Consider the following 12,583-nt stretch of genomic DNA (forward strand, 5'->3'; position numbering starts at 1 on the left):
TGCTTTTGTTGAACTGCATATCCCCTGCCAACGCATTCCTTATTTTGAATCCGCCTACGTCGGGGGTTGTGGAGACGCGATGACCCCATGGCTAGTGCGTTCGCCTCCGGATCGAGCGGTCCGGGTTCGAGCTCTGGCCGGGAACAATGTGTTGTGTTCTTGGGCAAGACACTTAAGAGTGACGTTTTTCTTAGTACCTGGCTAGGGTTTATCCTTTACATTAAGACAATCTACTATCGCCTGGAACTTCATAACTCGATATTAGAATCCCATTTCTTCCACGGGTTAAAAAGAGGATGAAGTCCAAACATGCAATGGCCATGATAGTCTGATATGGCCGCCATCTTGAAACGAAGTGTAATTTTTCTGGTCTAATAACTTTTTATCTAGTAGCTTGGAAGTTTTTGTGTGAATATCAAGATATAAAATTGTAACGTAAAACTTCATCTCTCGATGGTACAATCCCATCTCTTCAACGGGCGAAAAAGAGAATGATGTCAAACATCGGCCACGTATACGTTACTCTAATATGGCCGCCATTTAAAAACGAAGTCCAACATCTCAGGTCTAATAACGTTTTTCCTAGTACCTTGCTAGTTGTTTTCTTTACATCAAGACAGTCTACTGTCGCCTGGAACCTCATCTCTCGACATTAGGCTCCCATCTCATTTACGGGTTTAAAAGAGGATGATGTCAAACAACGGCCATCTTAGTCTAATATGGCCGCAATCTTAAAACAAAGTGCACCTATTCTGGTCTTATAACTTTTTATTTAGTAACTTGTTAGTTTCTGTATGAATATCAAGTTATAAAACTATCAGTTAAAACTTTATCTCTCGATGTTAGAATTCCATCTCTTTAACGGATGGAAAAGAGTATGATGTCAAACATCGACCGTGTTAGTCTGATATGGTCGCCATTTTGAAACGAAGTCCAGCATCTCAGGTCTAATGTCATTTTTCTTAGAACTTTTCTAGTCTTTGTCTGTATATCAAGAGAGTCTTCTCTCACCTGGAACTTCATCTCTTGAAATGAGAATCCTATCTCTTGAACGGGTTGAAAAGAGGATGAAGTTTAAACAACAACCGATGTTTTACATCAACTTTTTTCCAAGTTGATCTAATATGGCTGTCATCATGAAAGGAAACTCAACTTTTCCGGTCTTCTAACGTTTTCCTTAGTATTTTGGTGTTTTTGTTTTTACATTAAGACCGTTTACTGTTGCCTGGAACTTCGTCTCTCGATATTAGAATCCCATCTCTTTAAGGGGTTGAAAAGAGGTTGAAGTCTAAAGAACGGCCATGTTAATGCAATATGGCCGCCATCTTGAAATTTTCTGATCTAATACCTTTTTATGTAGTTAGCTTGGTAGTTTTTGTGTAGATATCAAGATAATATATCGATTTAACCAAGCCTAATTGCAGAGCTTCTGGGCCGTGTTGTTTATAGCCTGATGAAGCAAAAACAGGTTAAGCGAAAATTTGATTTGACTTTTGCAAGGTTGTTGAGTTTTTGTCAGGTTTTCTGTTTATATTGTTTGGTATTCTGTTTTGAGTTTGAATGATCTCAAACAAAAAAGGCAGCCCATGACCCAAATGTAGTGAATAACATTTGTATGCGAGAAAAAACCATATACTTCGGTTAACTTTTAATCCTGGGTTAGTGTTAACCACCTTCCGAACAACCTTGGCCTGATCGTCGCCCTAATACAACAAATAAATCTTACATTGGCCCGCGACCCTATCGAAAGCCAGTACTGGGTCAGTGGTCATCTTTAAAAAACACATGACCTCGATGAGTTCTTAACCTGACCCGCGATATGGTCACCTGACACTGGTCAGCGGATAGCTTTCTTTGACAGGTGTCAATTCATTTTTTTTTCATTTTATTTATTTATTCCATTCTAAAATTACAAAGATAAATATAAAGTAGACAAGTAAGAGGAGAAATGGAAAAGGGCAAAAATATAACAAGCTAATTAGATGCCCTTGTTTAATTGACAATAATAATTAGGGTAAAAAAGTTAACTTAACATAGGAGAGGAAGAGGTATGACTTAATTAATACTGAGCAAAATAATACTGGAAGAGTGCTTTTTTAAAACGTTTTCTAGTCGCTAAGTTACGTATAGATAAAGGAAGGTCATTCCAATAGTACCATCCAATAACAGTGGGACAAAATTTCCTTATATTTATTCTGGAGAAACCGGGATTTAAGTGTTGTAGGGATGCACTTCGAGTAACGTAGTTATGTTGCTCAGATACCAGAGATAAGGTGTAATTAGACGGTTTTTCATCAATCAAGTGGTCATAAAATAGCTGGCAAGTATATAATTTAACAATATCAGGAAGCTTAATAAGACCAAGGTTTACATAATGGGGAGTAATATGTTCACGAAGTGGCACATTGTTGATTATTCTAATAGCTTTGTTTTGTAGTCTCACCAATTGTGACAATAGAGTCTCGTAATTATTACCCCACAGTACGCAACCATAAGTTAAATAGGGATATATAAGTGCATAATAAATACTTGTTAGGGATTGGGATGTCACATAGGGTTTTAGTTTAAATTGACCATAACATGGATGTCAAATATCAAAGATATTTGCTGTAAACGAAAACTGCATGACTTGGTATTAGCTGGATGGCTCCCATGTTGTGCGATGTCGTCGTCGTCGTTGGGCGCACGCGCCCGCGATCCATGCCGCTAGGCGTGTTGACCATAAAAAAAGAGATGCATGGGTTTCTATTTCTGTGCATGCATATGGTTCTATAGCTGGTTTTCACATGACGTCACCAAAATTCGAACTACAAGACCTATTGATCTTCCTGAGATTTTACTTAAATGATGTATAAGAGCAGCTGAAAACTAACATTCATACAAATTTTCGTTCCGAATGGGTTCTTGGTTTTGTAATACACTACGCTTGAATTTCTAAGCTTTTGCGTGACGCGGCATTTACATGACGGCCTAGAGAGCTGTCATGATGGTTAAAAAAAAAGGGACTTATTTCGGGGAACTTGGCTATCTGAACAGTTCATGACTTAGAAAAAGTATTATTTTAATGTTTTAGAGTTCCTCGAAGGATAAATTCACGCTTTTGTAACAAACCTCAGTGACAGATGTTTCTGTTGGTTTTCGACCGCCATGTTGGTGCCCATACGGATGGGCACCAGCATGGCGTCTCCATACAAATCTCTATAAATTTGGGTAATAAATTTCTCCGCATATCTCGCATAAGAAAAATTGCTGTGACCAGAATTTTGGCGAGAGTCTTTGCATATTTACCTTCTTTCATTTCCCAGATTCTGGACTTTATCTATTGACCGGTTTTGATTTTGATTTTGATCTATTTTGAATTGCGTGACACTGAAAACCAGCAATTCTCACTGCATACATAAATTAGCGTATCGCAGAAGTCTATTTAATCCCTCAAATTCCACCAAGCTTTTATGCCCTAGGGCGGGCATGATGCTTTGCGGTCTCTTCATTTCAATTATCGGGTTTTGCCTTCAGTGATCATTGTCATTTTACCGGCGTTCCGGTGGAGGAAGGTTTTTTGTCGCCCCACCCTCCTCCCCTGGTGCCGGTTGACGGTGCTACCCTCGTTTCTCGCTACATACCTTAGCTGCCACAGTAGTCGCGCACTCCTCCCATAACTTAGTCTACCGCGATGTGGTAATGGATATGCAGTGAGGATATATCACTGTTCCTATTGTTATGGTGCTCCGCTTGCGGCCCTTTGGACCGCCGGGTCTCCGCTCTGGGGTCAGCGTTTGAATTTGCAACTGGAAATGATTGATAGTGGAGTTCCAAATGACTGATCCACAAGCCTGCTTTATCCATAGATTAAATTTTCAGAGTCAACAACTCTTTCAATAGTATAATGAATATAATAATTAAGTCAAGTCAAAATAGATTGTCTGCATGGCTGACTGAGATTTTCCTTTAATGCAAATTTCCTTTATATTTACATGAGCTTTCATTCAAGGGAATTGTTTAAGCTCAGAAATTACCAAAGGCGTTGTGCACAACAATTTATACGTAGATAGAGTTAAGCTTAAGCTTACATTACGTTATGTATATTTTAAGCACTGATCATAAAATCTCTGCTATGACAGACACTTCAATTTAATTCAAAAGACTTGACTGAGTAAGAAAAAATATATCTTTATCAACTTTTGTAAAGAAATATATGTGAATTGAAAATAAAGTCTTGTCTTTTCTTAACGAAGAGCTTTGCCGATCAACTGTGATTCAGTCAAGTGCAATCTTCGACCGAATTGTCTTCACTGCCGAGGATCTGTTCTGCCATGAATGTACGCAATTCGTAGCTCTTTATGTAGCCATTGCTGCGTTTAAGGTGGCTCCCTGCAGAGCGAGAGTTAGAAGAGGAAATTTAGTTAATTTCTCTTAAAGTTTTCCCTGTAGAGATTTACCAGTATGGGTACTGTTAAAATAAGGCTTATTTTTTGGTTATCAATTTTTGGAACAAGGCCGTTACCATGGCAACATCTCATCTAATGACAGGCAGATATATTTGTCATTTTGGCCTAAACTCCCTATATTTATACTTTCCTTCGGTAAAATTTTTTCGTACTTTGCCACGTTATAGAAATGATATTCCCTGACATTTTGAATTGGTGAAAAGTCAAGGTTGTTCAGACGGTTTTTCCAATATCCTGTAATTTGTCATTCTTCTAAATATCTTAGATAAGCTCTGACAGATTTTAAAGAAATAGTGTATTTTATAGGAATGGTATATAGTTACAACTGGGCCAAATTTAAAAAAATTCACCGAAGGAAACGCGAGAAAATACACGGTCAGTTTTGCTTTTTGTGCTCATGTTGACGTCATAAAAATCAAAAAACGTTAGCGTTTTCCTTTGAGCGCGCGCAGATTACTTGAGCTTTCGTCCTAGCTATGCGCGCGTGCAATCATGAAACTATAGCGAGCCACCTTAATTTACTTTTTAAACTCCGTCAATCTCTGAACATTGAAAGTAATTGAATGAAATTCAAAGACTTACCTTTCCTGGTCCAAAACACAATGGAAATTTCACCACAGCCGCCATAATGAAGCCAAATGAAGAAAAATGTCTGCTTTCCTCACAGCCGACTTTGTTGACCTTTAGTCTCCTCTTTAATTGGCCAGAAAAATGCGGGAAGCCGCGGGCAGCCGGGGTTTCCCGCTGTTTGTTTCTTCAGTGCGTCACCTCCAGGCCAAGTGAAAACTTTTTTTATTAAAAAAAGATACACATTGGCAAGAAGGCAAACTTTCATTTAATCGTTAAAACAAAAAAGATTATGAAAACGTGGGTTATTAGGGCGTTTAAAGAGGAGTCGCAGGATAAGCCCATATTTCACCTCGCCTTTGACATGACATGACATAGGATCAAAGTTGTACAAAGCCATGGCGCCTTTGAACGCCTTCGATATAAGAGATCAAAGGTATGCAAAGCCGTGGTGTCTTTGAACGCCTTTAACGCGCGTCAAAACTGTAGTCAAAGTTATGTTTGACCTCGCCTTTGACAGGGATCAAATATATGGCAAGTCCATAAGATATTTGATTTGTCCTTTGACGTGCGTAAAAAGTGGAGTGAAAGTTAAGATCACATTTGCCCTCTTCTTTGTCAAGGATCAAATGTATTCAAAAGTTTCTTTACCTACTATTTTATGAAGCCTTTATTGGTTAATAAATACAAGCAAAAAAAAAGTCTGTAAAGTTTAACACGATCATGAGATTTTGAGGGACAAAAACGTGCTATATGTCATTGCAGGAAAACAAAGAATTACGAGTGTCATAGCATAATGGATAGGTCGGTTGAGTAAGCACTAGATTCCAGTCCATATTAACATTTAACTTTTACAACTAGAAGTAATCAAAGATTATGAGAGTGCGTTCGACGCCGTCACTTAATTAAATATATATAAATGATGTCACTGGCTGACTTTTAACCTCTGTCTATTGCTAAAATCAACGTTTTTCATCGACAAACGAGGTTTTTATACAGACAGATTTATCATAGTGTCAAAGTCCACCATTTGTTGACACGTTGCGTGACAGCGCGAGTTTCCGTAGACTCACAAGTTTAATAGAACGAAAATATTTACATTTAGCCTTCAAATTTCGTGCTAAATATTTTCACATTAACTGGTAATGTTTGAACGTAAAGCAAATTTGTAAAAGTAAATTTTACAAACATTATTCTAAACTGGAAGCACAAATGTAAGCAAACATTTGCAATCGTGTGCTCGTTTATCGTCAGCGTAAACAAACTCCGTGCGCTTAATTCGCGTGTCATGTTCCCCTGATGAACAAGGTAGACAGTATTTAAATAATTTGCCGTTCCTTGGTTCAGGCTCACTCTTATAGATCTTGCCTTCTGAGTACTTTTCCTCCGATTCCAAACAATATTCAACCGGATAAGGACTGAGCTATCTACGTGTCTGTCGCGACTGGAAATAATCAACTAATGCAATCAAAATATAGTTTTTCCCACGGTTAACATCCGGAAAGCCAAGGCACTTCAAAGTCGTGTTCTTTTTAAAAAAAATAAATTAAACAAGGACAATTCCATCAGATTTCGATAAATGCCACCGTCGAGGCGTTTAAATTCACCTAAATCCAACGCTGAGAGCACAATTGAATGCTTACAGCTTCCAAATTACCGTGTAAATGTCCATAAAAACCCGCACTTGAACGAAACAAAGACCCGCACTCGAAAGATATGTACAGCACATGGTTTGGCGATGATGTCATTCGCTTCGCCCCTGCTGCGGGGCGGCCAAATCGGTGTCGCAACTTTGGACGAAGGTCCACCGTCCCATGAAACTCGAGTCAAGTCTGCATTAGGACTGCGTTCTACGAACGCAATTATAGCTGTTAATGTTAATAAGCTATCTTGTTATAAAATGCCTTGGATGTAACAGCCTTACGACGAGGAAGGCAGATAATCAAGCCACACGGAAGTCGCAACATACCTCATCGATCGGCTGCTAGCTTACATTCACGGACAAATTGATCCAGAAGAAGGACAAACCTCTGAGCCACTAGTTTTATTTCTGCCTGGCATGCAGTTTCAACGACCAAAAACAATTCGTAAGGCTTAAAGATGCAATTATCTCGTTAAACGAACGGCTACTGCACTTTTTCCATAAATTGTTTTCCTTCCGGCGCCACTTTGTTTAAAACTAGTACCCAGTCCCTCGAGACTCTACTGAGTGCTTGGTACAACTCTATCCAGAGTCGTGAAAAATCTAACCCGATTACTCGAAAACTCGATTGGGCGTTAATCGATACTCCTGCTGTGTGATATGGCGTTGCTTGACCCGATCGGGAATTCAGTGCTGTCTAGTTCTTGGGATCGGTCGGTTTTTAGACCTGTTCCGCTGGATTTATTATCCCTGTGATATTTAGTAACATATAAGCTCGGGAGGGGTGACTCCCATGTAAAAAGGACGGGGGCGCTCATCGTAAATTTTGGAAAGAATCCCTAAGAGGTAGCAAGATCCCGTTTTGTGGGCGAGGCTTAAAATTTTTTTCCACCCCTTAGAGATACCAATTCTAAAACAGCAAATTAACTGATACTTCCATAATTTTTAACAGCAATGAAGACACTAATTAGCGGTTAACTTGTAAAAGCCTTGTTATCCAAACTGAATGTACACTCTTTTATTGGACAAATGTGAATTCCTGGTGTAAATGCGAAAAAATAAAAAATCAAATATCTCCTGTCGTATTTTTTTCAGCTCAATACCCTAAAAGGTACCGCGAAAGCTTCCGTTGTGGACCTTTTAGGCTGAACACCCTAAGAGGTACGATAACCGCTTTTTACACCCCTATAGGTACGACGAGCACCCCCGTCGTATTTATATGGGAGTACCCCCGGATATAAGGGCCTGTTTACAAGGAGGGAGGGTTACCCTAGCAAGCGGGTTACCCTAGCAAGCGGGTTGCCCTAACAAGCGGGTTACCCTAGCACTCAAATATTTCCTCTTGTTTTCTTCGTGGTGTTTACAAGGCAGCTAGGGTTACCCGGGTAGGCGGGTTACCCTACCTGTGTGCTAGGGTAACCCTGGCAGGCGGGTTAACGTTTTCCCTTGTAAACACTCCAGGTAGGGCTAACCCGCCTACCCGGGTTAACTTTCTATTGTTTCCATACCTTTTGAGTGTAACCGCGCATTAAGTTGTCCTGGGTTGTAGGTTCACCCTACCTGTGAAATTTTGCTTATAAACCCGGACTATCTTTTGCCTCCCAGTTAGGGTTAACCCGTCTACTAGGGTAACCCTACCTCCTTGAAAACAGGCCCTCACCATCATCGACAACGCGTTATCATATGCCATTTGACAAGGGAATCGTGAAGGGGGCAAATACGAAGGGAATTTCCCGCCTCGTCAACTAAACAAAGTTTCCATTTCGCTTCAACACCCACGGATGTGGTTTTATAACAGAGGTCTTTAATGGCACGGTGCTGTCCGATCAGATACACCACAATCTTTCTTGGAATGCCCTCTAACGGAGCATTCAAAAGAAGCCTAGCGATCGTAATGTGTTCAAAATCGGGTTGAAATTTGATACAAATACAGCTGTAAGATGTCATAACTGATATACTCTGTCACGCAATCAATCGTTCCAGTTAGTGCTCTACTTGGTAAAACAACAACGCAAAAAATCAATGCTCTGGTGGTTACCATTGCATCTCACTTGGGTGCAAGGTTTGCATGACAACTTCTGACGTTTGCGGCTTAGCTAATAAATCATAATAATAATAATAATAATAATAATAATAACGAATATTTATGCAGGATAGCCCTTCAGCGCAAGAGTACTGTTATCAAAGGGGTCCTGTCTAAATAACATAATATAAGGATAAAAACTAAAATAAGATAAGAATGACTTCGTAACTTATTAACTACACTATACAACAAGTTGATCTAAAGACTCCCTAAATAGTACCCTACTGCTAACTTGCTTGATTTTTAAAGGTAAAGAATGAAAAGCTGAAGCACCTAAAAAGTAAAAACTTTTCCGAGCAAAGTCAAGTTTCACTTTCGGCAGAGCAATGGTGGTCTCGCTGTTCCTCGTATTAAAATCGTGGGTTAAAAATTAAAATAATTTTTAAAAGGACTACAAACATTGCCTTTTAGGCAATGAAAAACGAATAAACAAACTTTTTTCTTTAAAAAAATTTCAATTGTGGATAGGCGGAGTTCACAGTTTAGACATTTGGAGTTTTGCATAATAATCCTGTGACTTCGTTGTTCCAAGTTTCGTATTTGGCACTTACGTGTCTCTGACCAACCAAGCGTAATTTGGCCGCACTAAGTGAAGATGGGCATTATCTTTGCTCCATAGATTCGTTCAGCGCTTAAGGTGTCAGCTAAATGCCAACTAACTAACAGCAGCTTAAATACTAACAAAATAACTAAATTGGACTTTCAAAATGTTTCATAACGATGTTTCGCTCCTCGTTAAGTAACGTTTTTTTTACGTATTATTATTTCCACTCCGATCTGACAGTACTTCCTTGTCGAGTTCATTTGTATATTGTCACAAACAAACGTTAGTTCGGTGCAAAGAGAGCTTTTCCCACAGAGTCCTTTACAGAGTTTTTGCTAATTAAACTGAAAGATCATTTCTTTGGCAAGCTTTAGATAGCTTCCAATTCGATTGGAAAAACGCCGCATCTCTACAAACAGTGACTTTTGAGACCCTACTGCTTAGGTATGACTTGACTAGGGGGAGATAAGTCACATGAGATAAGCCACAGAAGTTTAGTCAACGTTGTTTTATTGTTAGAGGTTAGAACTATTCAATGTAAAAATATCATGTCATTTCCCGTTGTTTCTAGCTTGCAACAAGTGATCAAACTTGATGTATATTTTTACCTCAAATTTGAACACTTTTCATTGTCTGACAGTTTGATTGACATATCGCAAACAATAGACAGTTGAAGCAAACTGCTGCACTTGGTTGATGGACTAGTGATGTTGTACAAGTGTGCCAAGTTTCAGAGGGAATCGGTGATGTGCACTATAAACTTGCCTGCATGGTTCTCAGGTGGACTCTCTCTTAAGATCAAATATACAGTAAATTCAATTTTCGAGCCGTGTTATTCCCCAGAGCCTCGTGTTGAGGTCTATGGTTTTAGGCTGAATTTTAATATATCGAAATTGGCCTATTGAAATTTTCGTATTCTCGGTATTGATCTGGAACTAGCTTGCAATTGAGGCTCATGCGGGAATGTAATTTAGCATTTCATTTGACTCCCCACATTAGCCTCAGTTGCAACCTAGTTCTAGTCTAATATCTAGAATACGAATATGGTCTATTCATCGCCGCCTTGACTCTACTACAGAGACAAGTAGAGACATTTTCTCAGTTTTGATTCATAAGCTGCGCAAAAAATTTGAGGAACAGATACAATCCTCGAGGAACAGATATAATCCAAGCAATAAAAATTCTAAAATTGATTATCATAAGTCCTGCGTATATAATGACAATTTTTTTATGTTCTTGGTTGCCCACGTTAAAATTTCATCAAGATGTAGTCGGTATTATTTTCCAAATTTTAAACTCAAACCTTGGTTTATGTTGGAATTATGACATTTCCCACATTGTTAACTGTTTTGCAACGTTAATAACCCTCCTTTAAAGAATATATAGTGTATTAAACCCCTCATTTACAAACTATAATGTTGAGTGTAACGAAATTGTTGATGGCTTTCTGCGATTTGGCGAAAATTTATTTCTTCCAGTTGCCTTTTCACTTCCTAAGGCTTTGGAAATTTAGAAAATTATGTATATTACCTCTAAGAATGAAAAGTGATTTCTATAAAGCGGGCTGTAAGGGCAGGTTTAAAATATAAATTATACAATATGAAGTTATGCATCTATTATTCCTTAATTTATGTCTTTCAACAAATCCTTTTGCTATTAAACAACCGTCAGTACCTGGCGATTTTAATAACAGCAATCTGCAATCTCCTTATGCTCGTAATTATATCGAATATTGTTTCCAATCATTTTTACCAATGACAACACTAATCTTTTAGTTTAATTATAAGATGGAAATTTTGAATAAAATGGCAACTTCATGAAATTAGTTTTTGTTCAACCAAGAGCAGCTGCTTTAAACGTTTGCAGAGGATGGCCTTAGGAATTCTGTGTTTGTTCTAAAACGCTGTAAAGTGTTTATGAAATATCTGGAAAAGCCTATTCGTTAAATGAATAACCGGTAAGTATCTATTTCAACGTTGTCTTGGTGAAATACTAAGCAGACCTATCAGAGCTGTGATTTTACTCGCTGTGTTTTATGAGAGACGACTCGCTAGCGAATTGGTGTTAATCATACCAAGATGAAACCAGATGAGACCTAAGCAAGAAACAAACAGGAAAGGAACAAAAACTTGGCAAAATCTGTTTCAACGCAACGAAATCGTCTAAAAACGAAATGTTTAGTATATCATTGCGTTAGTTTTCACTGTACCTTACTTGATTGCATTTTAAAATACATTTGACATTGGAGCGACTGGCTTGAAATTGGTGCGGGGCAGACCATATAACGACATTTTAGTCGACTGTCTAAGTTAAATTTAGTTGTCTGTCGTACGTAATATTAATAGACCATGCATTTGATGCATAAGATGATATTTAAAGATAACAAACCTTTTACATCGAAATCATCTAACAACCTTTGATTATGCTTTTGACATGTGAATTGTTAGGTTTCAGTTTTGAACCAAACAGAGGTTCTCGTTTGCTTTGCTTTCTTTTGTAGATTCATGAGTATTTCCGTCTTACCTACGGACGTTATCATAATTTCATACGATATACGTATCATACCGTTATCGAAATTATCTCCCGACGTAAAATTTTTTTGCCATGCAAAATGATAGGCTTTTATTGAAATTTCTTATATGGATTCGGAAATATTTCCGCCTTCAGTCAGCTTCGCTAGCAAAACTAAAAGAAAAGTTTGGAACATTTTATCAAAATATTCTGTAAAAGACCTTCGTTAGATTGAAGATAGATTGAGACAGTTGTATCATTAGTGATCAGACAGATCAGATTGCATTTGAAATCAATACATATAGGGAATAAAGCCTGCTGTTTGTCCTTATTAACAAATCGTTCAATCTCGGCAGGCATTTTTGATAGACGTAGTCTCATGTATTTTTCTCACCTGGTGCCTTTCGTAAGCAATTAACACATTTGCTCGGCAATCACCAGTACATCAGAAAGCCTTTGATTGAAAACCAAGCGATCAATTTCGAGAGGAATAAACACAATTACAAATCACCTTCCTCGTTATTTTGTAACCTTGAAAATATTAATTGCGTTGATTTTGAAATCAGACCTGATTTTGATTCAATGTAATTACAAAAAAGACAAAGAGGTGTTATAAGTTATATTCTCAAGGGCTCGTAGCAAAATCTTTTCAAGACTTAAACTCCATCTTTCATTCTGTTTGGAGTTTATAACATTTGTCACACTGTAATTTCTTATCAACATTACTCATTCTTTTGATATAAATACGTTGTCTGTTAACCTCTTGTTAACATACAAAACATTGCACG

Source organism: Orbicella franksi, chromosome 1 (genome assembly GCF_964199315.1).
Source record: "Orbicella franksi chromosome 1, jaOrbFran1.1, whole genome shotgun sequence".
NCBI lineage: Eukaryota > Metazoa > Cnidaria > Anthozoa > Scleractinia > Merulinidae > Orbicella > Orbicella franksi.